The sequence below is a fragment of the Cupressus sempervirens genome, chromosome 1, assembly GCF_028749045.1.
Source record: "Cupressus sempervirens isolate cs-2001-9-10 chromosome 1, ASM2874904v1, whole genome shotgun sequence".
Lineage (NCBI taxonomy): Eukaryota > Viridiplantae > Streptophyta > Pinopsida > Cupressales > Cupressaceae > Cupressus > Cupressus sempervirens.
In genome coordinates, this window is record NC_143118.1 from 592,840,438 (window position 1) to 592,861,505 (window position 21,068).

Consider the following 21,068-nt stretch of genomic DNA (forward strand, 5'->3'; position numbering starts at 1 on the left):
TCAAGAAAACCAAATAGATCACATATTAGGAGGAGCACTAAAAGTTGCACATAAGATTGTTATTGAAGACAATGGATATGATTTAGCAGAGATAGTGAGGAATCAACTAATGAGGATCATATTGTTGAGAAGTACAAGTGAGATATATTTCTTCTAGTAAGCACACATTTGTATATAATCAAAGCAGTGGAGTCACAAACATCATGGATATAACCATTTGGATATGAAACAAAAGAGGGTGAGTTAATGACAAGTATTAAGAAATTGTTGGATCAACTAAAGGATATGGAAGCTAATTGATTTGGAACCTATGAAGAAGTGTACAAAAGAACAACATCGAAATAAAGTAAATCAAAAGGAGAAAGTAGTAATAAAATGAGAAGATGGAAATCAATCATAGTTCCAAAGATAGATGTCAAGATTAAGACTAAGTTAGAAAAATAGAGAAAAGTTACTGATAAGGGATCTGAGGAGGTGCTGACACTGATAAACAGGATTAGATCTAGAATAACACAAACCACAATAATGAGAAACACAAGAAGTTAATATACAACAAGAGAAACAACAAAAAAAATGAAGACATGACAATGAAATGTAGAAAGAGAAACAAGGAATAAGAATTCCAAGAATAGCTACTAATTTAGTAGAAGGAATAAGAGAATATGGAACTATCAAACATATACATGAAATTAGGTATAGGTCATGGTCAAAAGGAGGTAAGAAAATATTAGAAGATGTAATAGTATTTCATCTTCACAAGTTCAAAATATTTTCAAGTGAATCAAGACAAAATATTCCCTAGGAGCTACTTGACAAAATCACTAAAAGATGAGATGAAGTCATGGGGCAAGAAAAGTTGAGAAGATAAAGAACCCTGATCTTCACAAAGCCAAGAAAAAGTGTGGAATAAATAGATTTATAAATGAAGAAAAATCAAAACATATTTGCTACAAAGTATAGAATAGCCAAGATGCTAGTAAGACTACAAGAAGTAGATAATGAAGGATTACATATGTGGAGAACAATCTTTCATGCACAAAAGTCACAAGAAGAATCAGATGAATCAGTACAAATTAGTGACATATATGGATTAAATAATAATATCGAACAAGAAGAGCATGTGGACTTATGTCATATCCCCATTTTAAGATATTTTAATAATGATTAGATAAGAAAATGTTATTAAATAAATAATGATAATAAACTTATATTTATAAAACTAGGAAATAATAATTATTTAATCTATAAAATAATATTTAGTATGATATTTTAAATAATTGAAAATTTATAATTTTCAAAAAGTAAATAAAGAAATAAAATTAAATACAAGAGACAATATTGTAGAAAGAATGTTAACTTTCTAAATAGAATTTCATAATAAATAATAATAAACACAAATAAGTAAGTAAATAAATAATATAACATAGAGTAATATAAATTAACTAAATCTAATGAAAACTCAAGAGAGATTTAACAAATAGACATGACTCCTTAAAATTAAGATATAAAAGGGAAAAGAGTTTATTTTAGAGAGGGGAGAAAAGGAAGAGAAGAGGAGAGGAGTTCAAAAAGGGAAAATGGAAGAGAAAAGTAATATGAAGAAAATAAGGAAGTGACTTTCTAAAAAAGTATCAATGACATTGAAAGGATGTGTACCTTTTGAAAAGGTCATAACTATAAATAGTTGCGACCCTTCAAGAATATTGTGATTATAAAGTATTGAGATTTTTCCAAAGCATTTTAGTTATGCAAGGTTGTGACTTTTAAGAAGGGTTATAACTATGAAGTGTTGTGACTTTTCAAAGGATTTTTATTATGAAAGGGTGCAACTCTTGAAAAAGAATAAGGTAAGAAAGGTATGTTATGAATTATATTCGTTTAATTATGTTTATGAATTTATTTATGAATCATACTTGTGGATAATATTGTGTTAGCTCATGGGGTTAACACCATGGATATTAATGCAACTCGAAGAATGGAGGATGTGAGATATTTAAGATCTCCATTATCCACCATGACTAAGAATTAATGTTACTCGTAGTATGGAGCATGTGAGATATTTAAGATCTCCATTGTCTGCCATGGCTGAGAATCAATGTTACTCGTAGCATGGAGCATGCGAGATATTTAAGATCTCCATTGTCTGCCATGGCTGAGTGTCGATATCATAGCATGGAGCATGTGAGATATTTAAGATCTCCATAGTCTGCCATGGCCGATAATCAACCTACCAGAATATTCTAAAGTTGTCAAAATATGCATATGTGAGTAGCCTTGGATAGAGGATGCCTGTCTAAGAAGAATCTTAAGGGGTGTGCTTCCGAGAAGATAGCAAGGTAGCTATGAGCTAGGAAGCCCGACTTGGAGATGTCCTTAAGATTAGGGTTAAATTAGAGGGTAGAGTAATATAGTTAGTTTTATTATTATTGTGATTCTAATATTTATTTTCCTGGTATTACTTGTCCCTAACTAACCCTATTAGTGGGGACATTACAGTGGTATTAGAGCATGATCTTGCCATCCTGTAGGGTTAAAGGGGATTTTAAAAAATAATTTATATGAAAGACTAATGTAGAAATTTAATAACTATTAGAAATGATTCAAACATATCCATTATAGCAACCTAAGAATTTGGACTAAAAGAGATATAAATTTCAACTTAACAAAAAAAGTTATATAATTGCTTGAGGACAAGCAATTTGAGGAAGGGTGAACCGTCATATCCCCATTTTAAGATAAAATTTTAATAATAATTAGATAAGAAAATGTTATTAAATAAATAATGATAATAAACTTATATTTATAAAACTAGGAAATAATAATTATTTAATCTATAAATAATATATAGTATGATATTTTAAATAATTAAAAAATAATAATTTTCAAAAAGTAAATAAAGAAATAAACTTAAATGCAAGAGACAATATTGTAGAAAAAATGTTAACTTTCTAAATAGAATTTCATAATAAATAATAATAAACACAAATAAGTAAGTAAATAAATAATATAACATAGAGTAATATAAATTAGCTAAATCTAATGAAAATTCAAGAGAGATTTAACAAATAGACATGATTCCTTAAAATTAAGATATAAAAGGGAGGAGAGTTTATTTTAGAGAGGGGAGAAAAGGAAGAGAAGAGGAGAGGAGTTCAAAAAGGGAAAATAGAAGAGGAAAGTAATATGAAGAAGTGACTTTCTGAAAATGTATCAATGGCATTGAAAGGGTGCATACCTTTTGAGAGGGTCATAATTATGAACAATTGCAAGTCTTCGAAAATATTGTGATTATAAAGTATTAAGATTTTTCCAAAGGATTTTAGTTATGAAGGGTTGTGACTTTTTAGAAGGATTATAACTATGAAGTGTTGTGACTTTTCAAAGGATTTGTATTATGAAAGGGTGTGACTCTTGAAAAAGAAGAAGGTAAGAAAGGTATGTTTATGAATTATATTTGTTTAATTATGTTTATGAATTTATATATGAATCATACTTGTGGATAATAATGTGTTAGCTCATGGGCTTAACACCATGGATATTAATGAGATTCGAAGCATGGAGCATGTGAGATATTTAAGATCTTCATTGTCTGCCATGGTTGAGAATTAATGTTACTCATAGCATAGAACATGTGAGATATTTAAGATCTCCATAGTCCGCCATGGCCGATAATCACCTTACCAAAATATTCTAAAGTTGTCAATGTATGCATATGTGAGTAGCCTTAGATAGAGGATGCCCATCCAAGAAGAATATTAAGGGGTGTACTCTTGGGAAGATGGCAACGTAGCTATGAGCTAGGAAGTCCAACTTGGAGACATCCTTAAGATTAGGGTTAAATTAGAGGGTAGAGTAATATAGTTAGTTTTATTATTATTGTGATTTTAATATTTATTTTGCAGGTATTACTTGTCCCTAACTAATCCTATTAGTGGGGACATTACAACTTAACAAGAGAAGACACCCCAATAATTAAGAAATAGGAAGAAGATATAGAAAATGGTAAGAAACAAATAAAGGAATCTAAGGAAGTACAAGTTGAAAGGACTCTACAAAATAGGAAAATGATTGAAACAATACAACGAAGGAGGAAAAGAGATTCAGAGTTTGATGAAGAAGAGGGAGATTTGGATGAGAAAATTGAATTTGCATTTTTGAAGAAAGATCCCACTAAGATGCATTATGAGGAACAACTAGTGTATGCAAAGAAATACAAAGAGAAAATAGCCAAAGAGAAACACTTGAGGGAAGGACAAAGGAGCAAGTCGTGAAGAAGGTTGTTCAAACATTCTCAAGATTACTACTAAAAATCATTGTTCATGAAAATGAATCAATTACAAAATAGATAAAAAAATTTGTGGACATAAACTAGTAAACACATAATCTTAAAGAAAAATTAAGAGAGAAAATACAACCAAGATCACAAACTAATCGAAAAATAGAAAAAATAATAGAAGTGACAAGGACATTATCAAAGACACTAGAAGATATAAAGAAGTCATTGATTGAAGCAACTAAGATTTCAAAGAAGATATTTAAAATAAGTAATACATCAATTGAGAAATAATGTATGATTGTTTCAATCATGGATATTGTACAGAAATATACATAGTCAAAAATTGACCTGAGCACATTAGAAAAGTATGATATTGAAGACATTGTCAATAAAGTAATAAATGTGAAAGGTCATATCATTGCAATCAATCAACTGAATAAGAAATGGAAGAAAGTTATTTTCAAATATAGAGAACAGGCATACAAAAAAATTTAATGTAGTAGAAACTAACTAATGCTCCAGTGAGAATGGTTTTTTTATTGCATTTGGCATTGCTATCAAAGGGGAAGAGAGTATAGAGCTGGGGAGAAGAGAAATGAGAAATGAAGAATAGAAGAAATAATATATTTTGGACAGGTTGAATCAAATAGAGAGTAGTAAGAATAATGATGATAGAAAGGATTTTTCATCAACATCATAGGGGAGGGTGCTACTTGATAAAATCCTCTACATGTTATTGAAGATGATTTTGATTAAGGTTTTCATTGTTTGAAAATCATGTTAAGAATTATCAAAAGTAATATTGGAAAAGAGAAAGGAGCTATCAAAACAAAGAGAAGGTTATCAGAATAAAGGATATGATTATCGAGCAAGTTATCATAAAGTTTTATTAGGGCACATATTAATGGCCTATGGAAGATTTGAGAAATCCTAATTAAGTCATGGAGGCACTATAATAGGAAATCAAAGGAGATTAGAAAAAATAAAAAATAAAGAGATTGGTAATGAATGTATAAAGGAATATAGTACATGGTATGAATAAGTAGATATTGGTGAAGACTAGAAAAGAAAAAATCAGGAAAGGAATAGAGAAGAATGGAATCTAACAAGCTTTAAGAGAAAGCATTCATAGATCAAATTTGTTGTTGATTTATTCTAAAAAATTGAGCAACAAGATCATGATACCTTAATCTTGTAGTCTCTAGTTGGACTTAGAAGTTTTATTTAAGAACTTATTATAAATCCTTTAATAGGGTGAACATTGTATAAGATTGATAAAATATCTTAATAAAGTAGTCTTTGATAGGACTTTTAATACTCCTAATAGGGTGAAGTTATTCAGAAGATGACACTTGTGTAAGCCCTTAACTGAGCACTGTATTACTATAGTGATGAGTTGTGGGTACCATCCCCACTGCATCTTTTTCCTCTAACCAAGAGTTTAATGCAAGACCAAGTATTGTGTTAAGTGTTTGAATGTTTATGTATTGCATGCTCATTAATTTACAAGTCATTTATTATCAGTTAATATTATAGTGGTTATTGGTAAAAGTTGAAAGAGCTGTCGATATTGGTGAATATAGAAGTTCAAGTTTGATATTTGTAGGGTTGAGCGATGAATTGTTTGAGGTATTAATTCACCCCCCTCAATACTTGCTTGATTATTTCCAACATTGGTCAAGTCTTTGTGGATCTTTGGCCCTCTTTGCAATGTTGGGTGCTCCTACACTAGAGAGAAAAAGAGGAGAGGAGTAGAGGGACAAGAAGGAAAAGAGAAAGAGAGAAGAGGGAGAGGGTGAGGATAAGATAAATAGAGAAAGAGGGAGAAAGGGCAGAGTGTGAGAAAAAGAGAGAGAGAGAGAGAGAGAGAGAGAGAGAGAGAGAGAGAGAGAGAGAGAGAGAGAGAGAGAGAGAGAGAGAGAGAGAGGAGGAGGAGGAGGAGGAGGAGGAGGGGGGGGGGGGAGGGGGGGAGAAAAAGAGAGACAAGGGAGAGGGGAGAATAGGATAAAGAGAGCAAGAGGAAGAGATAAGGAAATAGGAAAGGAAGGGGGGAGAGGAAGAGAGAAGAATAGAGAGAGAGCGGGGTAGGGGGTTGAGAGGGGAAAAGGGGGGAGGGAGAGAGTATGATAGGGAGAGAGTATGCGGAGAGGGTCAAAGACACAATGTAGAGAGGACATGAGAAGGAAAAAAGTGTGCGATACATGAGGAAATGAGAAGAGGGAGGGGGAGTGAGAGATATGATAGAGATCAAGAAGGATAATTATGGCTCATAATAGATAGAGATATTGAGGGGAGAGGAAATGAGAAGATGTATGCATATATACAAACATGTCTACATATATCTATATAAAAAAATGTATGTAAAACTATATCTATGCAAATATGCATAATTATAGTGTATTTTTAATTTAGCAGAATGTGTTTTTATGTCTTCATAACCCAGACGAGTTATGTAAAACACAAAATTATGCCTCTACATCTACAAAACATGTTCTTTTTTTGTAAATTTTGAAATTTACTTTTTTCTTTTCTAAACTTCTATTGATTATGATGCACACCAAATCCCATATGTATTTTGGCTAGATAAAAGGGTTGGTAAATGACCCTAAGATTTGAAATATCGTTGTCTATTTATTTTAGTCCCTTCACACATTTTTTCATCTTCCAACATGATTTCTCAAATTTATCCTCATCAAGTTTACAACTGATCAGGTGGATATCTCTAGAATTACCACCATATTCTCACACATTTTCTTAGCTTGCTAACCATACTTTTTCTTTTTCTTTTTTAGACAATGTTAACACAGTCAACTTTAATTTTCTTTATCAATGCCTCACAAACATGTCTACCATTTTTATAATAATTCTTGATCTACTTGACCAAATGCAAAACAAATTACATATTATTATTCTACACTTGAGTCTACACACACACACACACACACACACACACACACACACACACACACACATTTATTCTATTATTTTGATATAAAGTATGCCCAATGCATGAACAAGTCCCAAATTTTAAGGATGTTGTCACTTTAAATTATCATAAAAAATATTCAACAAAAATTACACAATTTCTAGAACCCACTCTTTCCTTCATCCTAATATTAAATCTAACTATATAATTTGTTGAGCACATAGGTTTAGCTATGTTATGTTTTTCAAAAAAAAATCAAAAGCATTATTTTTGTGCGCAAACAGTTTGACCCTTTTATATGTTTTTTTTTTTTAACTTAAGTAGTTTAGAACTAGATTAACACTACAACAGTTATTATTTTAAACATCTTATAATTTTGATGTGCAAGACCCTCAAATTTCTCTTTGAATTTCAAGCTTACCGATTTCAACAAAAACAAAAAAGAAAAAAAGTAGCTACTTATACCCTCATTTTACACACATCTTTGTGCATTTACCCAACAACTAGATACCACTAGCTAAAGAAGACTTACAAAAGAAACTAAAGTAGGATAATCAAGGAAAAACTTGTGTGTTGTTAGTAGCTTTTTTCTTGTGTTTTTTTATCTTTGACATGTAATAAGATGTTGCACCAAATGTTGGTGATAAGAAAACCCAACGAAAGATGGTTTAAAACTATAATAGAGAAAAGACACTATAACCCGGTGAGACATCTATTCGCACAAACACAAATCAATGTAGATGTTGGTTCAAAGTCCATAAAGATGGATAATAGAAATGACAAGAGGTAGAAACTTGTACATCTACTTACTCCACATAGACAATAATTTAGGGTGCAGATGTCAACTAGTGAAGACTATAGTTCTTATGTGGTCAGTAAAAATCCAAATTCTACATAACATTTATTTTTTGTAGAATTTTAGGAATATCAAAAATAAAATTCTATATACTTAACATCCACACAAAATGTTGAAACCAATAAAGCTCTGTAAAAAATTAATAGTGCCACAAACAACTTGATTGTTAGACCTACAAACTCAATGTCAGTCATAAACAAGTGAAGATGTCGATTCAAGGTGAAAACAATGACCTTTAGAGAAGTCATTGTGTATGACAAAGAAGTCAATCCATGGTTTTTTCTTGTGTGCACAAAAAAACTCACAAAAATGTTAGAAAAATAAGGCATGGGTCCCACTGGATGTGCCAAAATATATACCTTAGAATTGAACATGTGCAGTCAAACTCAAACAAGGGAAAATATTACTTTAAAAACATAACAAAACACAAACTCAAGACATACCTCTTTTATAGACAAAATTTATGCACCTATGATCCATTTGATTTTTTATCTTACGAAGAATGTTGATATGCTCTCCAAACACAAAAAATTGATACCCAAGATAATACAAGCTTCCTATGACATTGATATAAAGCTAAAATACAACTATAATGGAGAGGAAGATTCAAACTAAGATGAAGAACTAGATGAAGTATGGTGAAAATGATAGAAATGGTAAGATAGATGCTAGATTTAAAATTAGTGCTTGTGTTGAGTGAGGGTGCAAGGTATAGCCGATAGGTGAATGGGTTGTATCATTTGTAAATAGTCTCAATATAATTTTCTTAATAGTTTTTGATCTTTTCAAAAGCATTAGTGAATAGGGTCTATCATTTGCAAATAGTCACAATATAATTATCTTATTAGTTTCTTAGGGCTTTTCAAAAGCATTATTGTGCATAGATTGTAAGACTAAGTGAGAACATTTTAAAGCATTTGATTATGCATTTCCCATACTTCATCTACATTTATGCAATTTGTGGAACATATCAAGCACTATTAGAATTAACAAGGAAAATATGGTTGGCACATTAAGCATCACAAAACCATACTCCCCTATCACAAATTTTCAAATTTTCGAAAACTAAATTCAAAATACCAAATATTATGCATACTTTCTTATGGTTAAACATGCAAAGTATCTATAAAATATGAAAACAAATATTGAAATCAGATGACACATTATATGCATCCTTACACAAACTTGGGTTACATAATTAAATATGACTGAGTGTTGGCACCCTATATGTGTCCTTACAGATGTGTCAAGTGCAAAAAATAAATCTAATTCTATCTAAATTAAGACACTAGATGTAAGTCAACAAAGTATACTCTGTGCCAAAGACATAATCTTATCTTCTTGGTGTCCTTGCAAAGTAGATAAACTCTAGCCACCCTGAATGAATAATGAACAAGAATGGTGATATGCATACATACATATGCAAAGTAGAGAAGATTATGGTAGAGGTGTGGATTGCAACCTCAAATTTGTGAATCCATTTTCACAAAAAAAAAAAAAAAAATCTTCAAAGACCATTTAGTGGCTGGGAGAATGATGATAAGAGCTATAGAAAAGAATGTACCTAGAAACCCTCTTGCATAAAAACTAAATTCTAATAACCCATGTCATTCCACCACCCCTACCTAAAAATAACTAATTCCTTCTCATCCTTTCCATTAGCCACATATCCTTAAATCAATGCTTTCGATGAGACAATTTCAATGTTAGATATTTTATCAAACACTTGGTGTACATCCTCTATTTTATTGCATTATAGACACCTCTTCTAAGGGTACTCCACACAAAAATTGAACACGACTCTTAACAATCATATTGTGAACTTGCATTCCTTGAGTTATAGCCAAATCATAGGCACACAAGTTGGTCACACTTATTAATGTATACAACTATCATGATTTTTCACTACATTTTCTAGAAAATGTTGATTTATTTTATACCATTATGACACCATATTTGGAAAAAATATTAGGGGTGTTTGTTTCCTATTTTAGATCTAAATCCAACATCAAAGGAGAAGAAAGGAGAGGATGTGTTGAAGGAAAATGTTGAAGATGCATGGACAAACAAAAGATTCTAGACAGCTTGTTCCTAACACAGCTAACAAAATCCAAGAGAGGAATGGATGACCGTTCAAAATAAGAGGGCACTCATCTTTCTCTATCAAAGCCACTCTACCAAAGTTGCTCTCCACCAAGCTAAGAACTTTTAGTTCAATACTCAGCCATGGTTGAGAAGAAAGTAGCCATTCATTGAAGAAGATGTGCATGTGTTTGCACAACAATCATCTCGAGGCCTTCCATTGCAACCTCCACAAGAATCCCCTCCTAAGAAGATTATCTATCTAGAAAATTTATAAAAGTACCTACAAGTACTCTTGAGATTTCTAGGCCTAAAATAACTCTGCGTCAACTATTAGTCGCTCAAGGCCCTAACCCAATTAGGGGAGAGGACCCAGTAGTTGAGCATCCTAACTTTACGCTTCTCAAAATCCTATGTGGAAATTTCAAATCACTTCCATTTTTTTACATCAGCTTACTTGGCAAGTCCTCTACTTATAACTAAGGTTTCAGATCCACATCATCAAATATGATGCCACATCAGCATGCTTTTGCCATGGTGTCCAAAACAGCCCCAAAAAAAAAGTAAGACAAATCGTAGTGCATTAGAGACCCCCATACTTGTGCAGCTAATGTGGCATCACACTATTGGTTGTTTTTTGGGAAAAGGGACACATTTCATTCAATTATGGGTAGTCTCATTAGTAAGAACAAATTTCAAGTCACAACTATTGGTACAATCTTGTCAAAAATGTTGGATATCAAATCAGCAATTGTGGGTATTAAGTTAACAACCTCCATACACAGCCATTGGAACATGCTTAGGTATTGGGTCCTCTCCCCTATAGCCAAGTTGGTAGCATCAATCTACTCATGATTTTATTTTATGTCAATGACAATCAATTCACAATGCCAACAAGACCATTATTTCCCAATTGTCTAAGGTATTTCTAACCATAGGTTGCCTTAATGAAAAAGTCTATATGATAATAAACTAGCACTTGCACCAGAAAGAGGTTCAAGGATAGGTTCTCTTCTAAAACCAAAATAAAAAAGATGTAAAATTAAAGGAAGGATTTAAAATTGGTAGTATACAATTTAGTTGTTATATAGAAAAATGAGTCATATACATATGACTAACCTATTTAGAGATTCAAGAATTATATAACTTTAATATTTTATTTAATGTACAACAACAAATTCAAGAATTGGTTTGAATTAACAAGAAAACATTGCAAAGAAAATGAGTGTAACTATAATTGTTTTCTTTTATTGAAAAATGAGTTGCAAAAAATGAAATCCAATCATCTAACAAACACAATTTAAATGGTTTAGTTTTGCTAAAAATCAAATTGATTCTCAAAAAACTTCATGTACCTTTTGGGAAAGGAAAAAGATTGACTTTTATTTATTTAAAGCATAAAGATTGATTCAGAAAGAGAGACAAAGGCAACATGACAATTTATTAGACAATTATTAAAGTCAATTGTGAATATATCAACTTATCCTAACCATTAGATTAGCAAACATTTCCTATATAATGGAGTTTTCAATGATATGCAATAATGATACGTATTATTGCACATGACATAAAAATGAGTTCTTAAAAGAATTATTCATATTCAAAATAGAGAAATTCATTTAGAAAGGTTGCAACTCACAATTTATGAGTAAATTATTTAGTAATTTTTACTCTAGTAAGAAAACATTTTTAAGTTCAATAATTTGTCTATAAAAGTTTAAGACTAATTGAAAATTTTATAAAATGTATAAAATATAGTTTAGTTATAAAATTTGTGATAATTTGTATAGAAAAGATGAAAAATAGAATAGAAAGATTAGATTTATAGTCATATTTAAATTTTAGTTTTAATATTTACAATTTGATTTTAAATTTATTATAAAATTATTATTTTTAAAGAATTAAATAAGATAGCTATGAAAAGCAATGGCATGGACTATTATTAATTTTTTATTTTGAATAAATATATAATTCATTCTAAAATAGAATAAACTTTTTACATATGGATATTTTTATATTAATATTCTATCTTTTAAATTATATTGTATCTTGTCTACATGTTGGCTTTAAAGTAATTAAGCTTTTATCATAGCAAGAACCAGGCATATTTTATCAACAATTGAATTGTCACAACCAACATTCAAAATAAGATTTGAAATTCTTGGTCCCTGGGAGTAGATTCAAGTGTCTTGAAGTGTAGGGAAGGGTTGGAACTAAAAAGAACCCCAAATTCCCCAAGTATATGGGTTGCTCATTTAGTATTCGAGACTTGATGTAGACTTAGAAATTCTAGGTGCATTTTTCAAACAACATTCATCATCTGATAAGTCGAAGATAATTTCTACAGCAAGTCAAATTGAGATATTGCTATCAAGATTTAACTATGATTTTGAGTCAAACTCATTGACCCATGTTTCATGAGCAATGTTCAACATGAATCCATCTCTCATGAGAATAAATGGAACACTTAACACTTATTGGATCTAGGTGATGCTCATAGGGATGAAGCACCATAACTTCCTGGAAGGTCACCCATCCCAGTACTACTCTAGCCTAAGTACGCTTAACTACGGATTTTTCTCCATGGGTCAATGTTGAATCACTACTCATCAAACATAGGTCAATGAGTTTGACTTAAAATCACATAGTTAAATCTTGATAGCAATATCTCAACAACCATCATTTCTTAAGAACTAAAAAATTAAAAGATAAACAAGGGGTCACTAATGGTAGCATATGGCCAAGTCTGATCAAGATCATCACTCTAGGTTTTAAATTGCAGAGCTTGAACATAATCGTTGTCTGGAATGTTCCTCAATATGCGAAGGTTTTTCAATGTCTAGAATTGGGGAAGTTTCCAGAAATTCATTTTTTCTAATTTTATGTGCTAATAAATATATACTACCCCTAGGAAAATTGATGCTAGCCAATTAGAAAACAATTATTAATAATTAAAAATTATTTTAAAAATAAAACTGATATTTAACTTTAAAATTTGACTAATTCTGAGAATTAAAATGAATTGTAAGTAGAAACTAGAAACATTAGTTTCTAGTAGGACTAACAATTAGTATATATTTTTAGCTTAACTTACTAAGTAAACCACCCAAAAAAAATCATCACATGAACATTAAATGAACTTTCTAACTCAAAATCAATAGCTTGTCACAATAAATTAAGTGGCAACTTAAATTTTATTGGAATACAATAAAAAATTATGAAACATTTAAAATAGTTATCAAAACTCACAAAACATTTACATTCTTACTCAAGACCATTTCTCTCACTGTCAACACTAATGAGCTACCAAAAATGACGACAATAACAAACTCACTACCAAAAACAACGATAAGAACAAACTTGTTAGAATTCTTGTTGGGTATTTTTTGCAAACTAATGACCAAATTTCATATTCAAACATGAAGCATATACCTTGTTTGCAAGACTTACCTTGATAAAAAGAGCTTCTCAATGGTCACTCTACGATTTTTCTATGGAGAGCACTGTCATGAAAGTTCATATTTTGATTGGGCACTGATTTTCCACCTTTCAAAAACCAGTCCAAACCAAGAGATATTGATTCTTATAAACAACCCTGATTTATTTTCAATCTTAATATATTTTCATTCCTTCTTGATCAACACTACATATGCTATTCTGAAACTCCATAAAATCTCAAACACTTTTTACAACCCAACTAAGATATTTTGTGCCCACCATTGTCATATCTTCCCCTACTATGGAAAAAGAATTCCTCAAAACCCATGATTTAGCCTTCACCAACAAAGCAGTATGTGCACATGGTAAATATGTCTATTATAATCATCAAGACATTTGGCCACTATGAAACCTAGAGGCAACTCAGAAAGATTTGTACAATGGAGCTTCTAATGGCTAAAAGAAATGAGTCTTTCAAGTTTGTGAGAGAGGAAGAAATGTTTGCTATGGTGGCTTGCATCTGGCAACCGTCTTCATCTCCCCATAGTATACTATTTATAAACACTTTTTACTAAGTTGTATACTAATATATCTTCTATTTGACAACCGTCTCCATTGCCCCATTGTAATTTCTCTTATAATTTTAGTTATATTGGTAGTTCCCTATTTTGTTATCTATGTTTGTAACATTAACGATTTCCATTTAAGTTACATGCGCAAATGTAGGAGTAGTTATCAAGAACAAGTGATCTATCTGATGTTGATCTCAGATTGGTTTTGACAAGTGAGTGTCTATAAACTTAAGTCATTTTACTTAGTTCATGTCAAACAAGTAGTACATGTTGAGTCCATAATGAGTGTCGAGTCACTCATGTGCCGAGTCACTCAAGTGCCAAGCAGACAGTATATGCCAAGTGATATAGGAGCTAAGCAAGAAATGCATGCTGAGTCATTCAGATGTCAAGTCACAATATAGAAATCAGCATATGCCGAGCATCAAAGACTTCAAATTTTGAGTAACACAGTTTTGTTGTAGTTGTTTGTAATGGCACAAACTACTATGTAAACTATTTTTTAGCCGACTTACAGATTGGATTACGATATTTTGGTGATAAGGATAAATCTTAAGTTGGAATCCCTATGCATTACATGCATCCAATCAGAAAAAGAGAAGGTTTAAGTGGCAAAATAGTGTTGGAATTACAAGTGGGAAAGGTAAACTTTCGGGGGGGGGTGAATCAAGAGTTAAAACATGAACCCATAAGACTTTTCACCTTATATCCACCTTATGCATTTAATAGATAAACTGAAGTAACATGAAAAGTAAATGCATCCAAAACATGTAAGCAATTAAACACACACACTTTGACACCATATATGATTACCTAGAAACCCTTCAAATGAGAAGGTAAAACTGGGGTGAGGATGACACCCACAAATCTTTACTACTAAAGTTGTAAAGTGTAGCCAATTAAGGTTACTATGGTTTGACCATGAATCATGATCTTCCCTATGAAAGGCATGCCCTGTTAAAGGCTTAAAAAGACTGTTAAGTCCCACCTTGTTAGAGGATTTCAACACCCTATTAGAAGTGTTCTTGGTTAAAGGACTTCTAACCACTCACTTCGAATGTCACCCTATTAAAGGATCTGATAAGGCCTATTAGGACAACTTTTATTAGGAGATTTAACTGAAATAACCTATCAAAATGTCTCAGCATTGATCTTGTGATTGGCTCTAGATTGCCTAATTAAAGATCAAATCCACACAATGCCCTTCTTGATACTTTATGATCAGATGTATCAATGTTATATCTTTATCTATCCTTTGTTCTCCTCTAACTGATTATGCAATTCTCTCTCACTACTAAGTCACCTTGAATGCTCTGTAAGCTATCTTGTTTGCACCTTTGATCATTCACCCCTTCACAATGCTCTCAACTCTCTTATCTCTCATAAAAAGTTTAGGGCTTCATCCTCCTTAAGAAGACTTAGGTGGCTTAGGGTTAGGTATGAATCTACAACTGAGATACATATATTTTGCCACTTAAACCTTCCCTTTTTCTAATTGGTTGCATGCAAATACATAGGCACTCTGCAAATAGATTCGTTCTTATCTTCAAAACATTGTAATCTATCCTTAGGTCAACTCAAAAATGGTTTACATAATTGTTTGTGCAATCACAAACAAATATGTCCAATTTGTGTTACTCAACACTTGAAGTTACTGATACTCAGCACATACTGTAATTTTGTTTATGACTTAGCAACTAAACTACTTGGCATCTATTGTTCACTCAAAACTTGAATCACTCGGCATGGTCTATCTGCTTAGCACTTGAGTGACTCGACACTCATTGCAACTTGGCATGGTTTGTATTTACATATTATACCCGGCATGCATTACTAGTTTGGCATAAACTAAGTAAATGTCTTAAGTTTGTTGACACTGAATTGTCAAAACCAATCTGAGGTCAACAATCTCCCCCTTTAACATGACTGTCAAAAATGTTTGAATATATAAAAATAATATGTTCTTCTCGAGTATAACATAACCATGACTTAGCTTACATGCAAAACTTCAAATTTTCAAAATTTTGTAATAGTCTATGTACCTCAAAATTTATTACTCCCCTTGAGTTCATGTGTCTGTTATGTATCCAAAATCTATTCTCCATTCTGAGTAGATTTGTCTTTGTTGACTGATACTCTTTACCTTTAATGTACTTGCAATTGATGCTCTTTATGCTTTGCCTTAGTTGTTCTGCTCTATTTCTATCTCTGCATTGTATTTCTTCAAAAATGTATGTCACTGAGGTCAAAATCTGATTTATTTTTTTTCTTTATTCATCTCTTCCCCTTTCATTATTCTCCCCCTTTCTCCTTGCATATTTATTTCCTTCTTGTGATTTATTTCCCTTGCTTCTTTATCTCCCCCTTGCTTATTTATCTCCCCCTTTTTGACACTTATGTCAAAGGTTTTATACGCTTATGGTGTATTTGTGCAAAAAGGATTTATGGACTTCTGTTATTATTTTTAGAGCAGCATCCCAGTTGTCACATGCAATATCCAATGACTTTATTTGGATGGCTAGCTCTATTGCAAGGTGTACAAGTCCATCTAGTGTTGAAAGATTGGGTTCAACAATGTTTCTGCATAGCCTAATTCTTTATGAAGTATTTCCATGTGTGGGGTAAGAGAGGCCTAAATTTGGGTCAATTTGGCTCTTATATTAGCCTCTTCTACAATTAACATAGCTAATTGACTCTGTGACTGAAGCAATGTGTGGAAATGCTTCTCACTCTAAGTTGGATTTTGAGGTAGTTGCATACTTGAGATGTTTAGGTTCCCCTCCAAGCTCAAAATTATGTGTCTAGTGTCTTGTGTGAAGAATGTGGGATCACAAAGTTTGGTGTACAATGAGAAAATATTCTCAAGTACCTTCTTCACATCTTCAACATTATTTTCCAAAGCAACTTGTGACAGTGTTATATCACCATTTATCTTTTCATTCGCTTTTCCTTGAAAAAATCTTTCAAACCATTCCAAAAGTTTGGAATTTGTATCTAGGTCTTCATTATTAACCTTTTCCACAATATCTAACAATTGTTCCATTAGTGGCTTGGTTTCTTCTAGAGTAGGCAAGTTGAATGCATCTAAAAATATGTCTTTGATTTCTTGTAATGCTTGCTTTTGTATGTACTCATTTCTAAGCATTTCTCAATGGTTCTTCTTTTCTAAAGCTTGTTGCAACATGTTTATTTTTTCTAGTGTCATTGTTGCATAATCAAATTGAGGTATCACTATTTCTTCATCTAAAGTTACATCTCCATAGTGAATTACCTTTTCAATCTTAGAGGAGCTTGAGCCCGGTGCTGAAATTTACAAGGGTATAGCTTTCGTGCTTGGCTTCTGAAGGACATTTGTAGGAGTGTCAGATGTTGGTAAGGTTACCAATGCTTGTATGTCTTCTTGCTCCCTTTCCCTTGGTCCATCCTTACTTTCTTTAGATATACTTTGGTCAATCACAATGATTAGACTTGCACCTTGTGTTTGTGCATCAGGTTGATCGTTTGTTGTTTCTTTCTCTTCTATTGTAGTTTATCTCTATTTAACCAAATCAATTTTAATAGTTGTGTCAACCTTTGTGGATGTGTCTACTAATGTTTGAATCAAAGGTTGATGACTATTAGCTAAAGGGATGGTAGAAGGTGGTTCTTGTGTATTCACCTTATCCCTTGTGATTTCAGCTACTACCTTTTGAAGTTCATCCACACTAACCAATACTGGGTTTTCACATAATATTGCCTAAAGTGTAGATTGGTCTAGTATCTTTTTTAGATCTTCTACAGTTAAATGATTGATGTTATGAGCTGGAATTTCAGGAACATCCTTAACAATTGTAGTTTTTGCAATTAAATTGGTGTCATGTGGAGGGCTGACACTCAGCATTTGTGTGTCTTGCACACTTTGTTCTTCTTGCTGCTCTTCAATTGTTTCCATGTCTTCATCTTTCTTTTGTGCTTCCTTTTCAACAATATTTTTCTTTTTCATCCTCCTTATCATCATTTTCATCACCATTATTTCTTCCCTCAAAGGGGTCTTCTTCTCCTTGTTTGACAGTTATCAATCCATAAATCAATTTTCACATTTGGGTGGATTTCTTCACAACATCTTCAATGTTTTTTCTAAAGAATGTTGAAGTCTATGTATTTAGTTGCAAATCTTCCATCATATTTCTTGTTTGCCTTGGTAATCTATCCTTTTCTCAATGTTGGCATAACTTGTGCTAATGTATATTCTCTAATTTATTTCTCCAAGTTTAAACAATAATGCCACTTTTGTTCAAAAATGTCATATAGACCTTTTGGTAGAGTATTGTCAAACTCAAGTGGAGTATTCTTGAATTTGGACATCATTGCATATATTGATTCTTCAACTAAATTATTTTCTTTCCTTCCAAGTTTTTCAAAATCAACATTTTTCAAACTAGACAAATTTGCATTATTCTTGACATTCTCACAAATATTTTCAAGATCAAATTGAGGTGTATGACTTACCACCTTAAATTGGCTTGTATCCTCTAATTTTGTTCTCTCATCATCAGTATCTAGTTGTGCAATTTATGTTGTTCTTTGTTTCTTCTACACTTGGACTCTTTGTTCTATAGCCTTGGCCATTGCTTTGGCTTTCTCCTTGGCTTTTTTTGTGAATGCCCATGTGCTTGCTTTGGTTTTTGGTGTTGTTGGCTTTTTTGAACTTGGCTTGGCAATTTTCTTTGTCTTTGTCTTTGCCACAGGCTGTGCCTTAACCTTTCTCTTCTTTGGCTTGGCATGTACTGGTGCTTCCTCTTCCTCGACACCCTCTTCTTCTTCTTTATCCTCACCCATGCCTTGGGTTAATGCAAGAGGTTCTTTAGTTTTATCTTGTTCTTTCACTTCTTCCTCTTCATATCCTTCTTCTTCTTCATCAACATCTTTACCAAATTTGGCCTTTAATTTCTTCACCAATTTGTCTTTCTACTTCAGTGTGGAGGTTGTCTTTAACTCCATTTCTACTTTGGACTTCATCACATCATAATTTCCAAATATTTTGGCTATTTTATCAACTTCTTCAGCAAGAAGAGTAGTGATGGAAGTTGAGGTTTCATCAAGATTAATCTCATATCCTAAGGGTCTTAGCCATCTTACCCTATGTATGACAGCTTATACATATGTGTAATCAATATCTACAAGAAAAAATATGTCATTATAATATTGTTCAACCAATGAAATAGGTATTCCCATCCTCTACTTCATAGGCTTCTTAAAGTCTTCAAAATAACTTGTCCTAATAGTTTCAAAATCCTCACCCATTTGCTCAATGTGTTCATTGATTTGCACAGCTACTGACCTATTCGTCTTCCAACTCACCTTGCCAAAAGATGGGAATGTATTATGTACCTAGAAAAATATGCAAATTAGGATTAATCCAAATTTGCACTGTGCACTCTTGGTTTTTCTAATGGCTTCTAGGTTCTCCATTATGATCCTTCTTAACAATTTTGTAGCCCACACCAACTGTAATATAGGGTACACTGCTCAATCTACTTGATTGATAAAACTTATGAGAAATTACCCCTATGGAAAAGTCCAATAGAGGGTCTATGATGGTATCAATTGCCATTCCACATTTGTTCCAATTGGCTCCTATTTTTTTCTCTTTAACCTCTTTTGAGTCACTTCGTAGAGTCTTTGGCTAATCTAGGGTTGGAAAACTAGTCACCCTATGAATTATTCTTTTTGAAATTTTGATTGGTCCATCTTCCAACCATATGGATCCATTGTGTATTATGCTTAATATGATCTTTATCCATTCTATTTTGAACATCTTAGGGAAATCTAGGGCACAAGTCAAACCCTTCCTTTCTACAATTTTAAACTCTTCTTTTAAGATGTCATTTTCACTCAATCTATTGTATGCATCCCTTATCTCCATATCACCAATTCCACCTATCTTGCAGTTATAACATTTTCTAACATCTTGAACCATAATAAATTTCGAGGGAATCATGGATACTAATGGGTCTTGTTTATATGCAACATCTAGAATTCCTCTAAAATCTGGTTATTTCACTTCATTGGTAACTAATTACACATTTAAAACTTCTTGTCCCTCTACGTTCCTTGAGCTGGATGCCATTTGACAAAAAAGGGTTTATACAAATTTCAAACTACATAGCTTAGCTTATGAATAAATACCTTTGAGATTCAAAAAACGTAAGTGAAATTGTTGTTGGGATCTTTACATTCACTTCAAACAAACTTCTAAGTTTCCTTTTGCACTGCTTGCTCTTGCTTTGAATTTGAAATGACAAAAAAAATGTTTGAAAAAAAAACCATGTACCCTAAACAACCTTGCAATTAATGTTTGATGCTTGTACAACTATAAACTCAGCATCAACATGATTTCTATTCCACTTGGCATCTAATGACATGACCATCACTCAGCAACTACTGCAGGCTTGGCATCAACTGACTTATTTTCATAGCTCAGCACTAACTAGTGTTTCACTTGGCATACACATAGAACTTTTCATGGTTGACAACAACATGAAAATTTTGAAGATTTAACTTTGAATTTTCACAATACCTTGCATCTTTTTTCATGCTAATCCATTATTTTCTATGCTATTTTCTTTTGGAACTGATGTATGATATAATACTTTGAATATCAGTCCCACATACCTCTTGTTTACTTAATTTGATGAGGTGTGACCACTTGAACCATTGGGTGAAGTGATCCCTTCTCCATTTGATGTACTACAGTCATCTTTCTTCTTCCATGTCTTATTCATCTCATTCCTAACATGTTCAACATATGTCTTGCTTTTACCTTTATCAAATTCACAACTTGGTGCCTTTAACCTAGTTGGACAATGCTTGCTAATATGACCAGTCTTCGAATAGCTAAAGCATGTGGTTTGACTCAACCATCTCTTGTAGTTACCA